The sequence below is a fragment of the Hordeum vulgare genome, chromosome 2H (assembly GCF_904849725.1).
Source record: "Hordeum vulgare subsp. vulgare chromosome 2H, MorexV3_pseudomolecules_assembly, whole genome shotgun sequence".
NCBI lineage: Eukaryota > Viridiplantae > Streptophyta > Magnoliopsida > Poales > Poaceae > Hordeum > Hordeum vulgare.
Window position 1 is genome coordinate 602,490,149 of NC_058519.1, and position 2,674 is coordinate 602,492,822.

Consider the following 2,674-nt stretch of genomic DNA (forward strand, 5'->3'; position numbering starts at 1 on the left):
AATATTGAACGCTGTCACTGTAAGAATGAAATTTATTGCATTGCTGCCTCTGTCAATTATGCGATTTAGAGCTCCAGTTTGCCGGTTGAAAAACATAAACATGCAAAGGAACATAAAAATCAAATAATTCCGAGCTCGTAAATATCAAAACTCAGCAATTACATAATAACTGTAAGTGTTGAATTCTTATAACGTGTTTTCACAATGATGATTTACACAAGTAGCAGTTAGACCTAGGGCCGATTAATTGCTAGCAGGAAGGCACCTTACTGGCCGCGCAGAATATAATGTGGACAATCAATGAATCAAGGAAAACATCAAAGCAGACATGATGGCATGAACCAGAGCATTCACAGATACCATAGATGATAACGAAGATCAAGCTCATGCAAGTGAGAAAACACCTGCAACACGGAAAGTTAATAAACTGAAGTAATACTTAAAGTGTCCACACATAAATATCGAAATAGTTGTGCACGACAGGTCCATCTAAATCTGAAAGTGGCTACAAATGTACAGATGACACTCGATCCTCACGGAAGTACAGATGCAAATAGTTTGGCTCCAGCTAAGTGCAAGATCTTCAAATGGTTCTTTTCCTTTTTCTAGCTTTTCTAGTTTCAGTTAGGCCTTTAGCTTTCTTTTGCTTGCTTTCAATTTTTTCTTACTGCCAAATAGACCTTGCCCCATTTGGACATTTTTTTTAATGAAAATGACACGCACTTAGGTGCGGGTTCGAGCAAGAGAATGTACAGATACCACTCATAGTAACCTTTTTTCAGCTTCACGAATATAAGGACGTATAGGAACAACATTGTATAGCAAGAAAATAAGATACTTCATTCAATATATATCCATACTGTGTTGAAATATCTAAAATTCTGGACAACTACAGTACTTAAACAACTTCACCAAAAAGTGATACCATGGAAATGAAAGGGTTCAGCATTTACCATCCTGGAGACTGAACGGATGGCTCTCCAGGTAACTTTCGAAAATAAAGCATTCCGCAGTTCTGGAAATAGAAAAATTACCATAAATATTTACCATAATGCGTAAATCATAGTTGTATATGTTATGAAAGGAGAGCAGAAAGAGAGAACTTAAAAAATGCAGAGTTTCTTTCGGCGGCTTTTCAGGCATAAAATACATTGATAACCAAGTTCTTTAACAAAATTTACCTGTACAAGCTGATACTCGTGACCGCACAATACCATATCCAATCAGAACTGCTGCTCGGCTTGCATAGAGAGCCAACAAGGTTGCATTAGCATCTGTAAATGATGCCAGTGAGGCTTCAACGCCACCAAGTGCTGCAAGCCAATCGATATCAACCTTAAACATGAAAGGCACTTGAACATTTATAACCTGGTGTTCACTTTAAATACAAAAAGGTCAGGTGATAAAGTTGAAAGATTCATGTAACCCTGGATCAATTCTCTTTTTGAAATGAGATCAATTCAGATGGGGAGCCCTTCCACCCGATGACAATTTCAAAAGAAAAAAAACTTCATGTAACAACTTCCATGTTTTAAGTTCATCATGTCATATATCATAACTACAAGGGCAATATTTTTTCCTTTGATTTAAGAATGACGATAGTTGACTATTTCTATTTGAGACCTTGTTGAACAATTAAACAAGAAGACGTTACCTATTTTGTTTTCAAAAGAAATATGCATCCAACAAACATGTTGCATCTGAATTTACCACATTGCATCAGAATAGGTCAAAAGGATCATTTGTATAGAAGCCAATAATTTCAGTACACTATGAGTAATGCAAATGCACTGCATTCCAATGAAGTGAGGTAAGGAGACTATCAATCTTGCGCCTACTGCATGATGGTCAATGGTAGACTCTACAAAAAAGTGTTAGCCCAAATGGGGTTACTAATATATCACAGATCGCTAGTACTTAATGAGTACAACAGAAACAAAAGCCTTTGCTAACAAAAGTGGGTTGCATTATTTTAGCTCGAACAATATTTGTATAGGTAACAATTTCCACCAGTAACATCTACCTTCGCGGTGACTAAGAGGCCCAATGACAACACAATCCTGATGTTGAAATCACGACTATTGTTCATCCTTAAGTACTTCCAAAGGTTTTGAAGGATCTGAATATCTGCTATCTGATCATCGATGTCCTTCTTTGGGGCATCTTTATGCACGTCATCATCAGCCGTTTCCCAGCCGTAGCATTGGCAGAAGTGGAGAAGGCATTCGCTCTCTAAAAAACAAGCAAGGATCACAAAACCATAATTTGGCAAAGAAATAGTACCTTTTATGAAGAAAAGGAACATAACAGATGCATCAACCTCTTTCTATCGTTTTGTCAACCATTGATGTCATGAACGAACCACAAAACAATACTTGATTAACCATATTTTCAGTTGGAGCTAAAAAAAGGCACGGTAAGTGCAGTTACAGTTCATAGGATCAGAGGAAGTAGAAAGAGAAATGCAATGTGCTCCACACTTGTACTTCATTTTGGGCTTTGATAAATTAATCCAGAAACTGATTTTCATACAGAAACACACTGGAAAGTTGAGTGCATGCAGGTTTCAGGTTGCCTCAGGTTAAACAACCAAATGGCTAGCTGATAGAGAGAAATTTCATATGCATTCTATTTTTTAAGCCGAGTTCCAGGTGCATTATTAGGCAATCAAAAG

General features: G+C 37.1%; 1 long non-coding RNA gene across 1 annotated transcript; it reads right to left on the reverse strand.

Annotated features, from left to right (window-relative positions):
• Window positions 1–326: 326 nt before the first annotated feature.
• Window positions 327–1,226, reverse strand: LOC123430729. Its single transcript, XR_006622976.1, has 3 exons — window positions 1,182–1,226; window positions 954–1,015; window positions 327–404 (listed from the first exon to the last, which is right to left on the reverse strand). It is a non-coding gene; the product is annotated as an uncharacterized LOC123430729 (long non-coding RNA).
• Window positions 1,227–2,674: the final 1,448 nt, after the last annotated feature.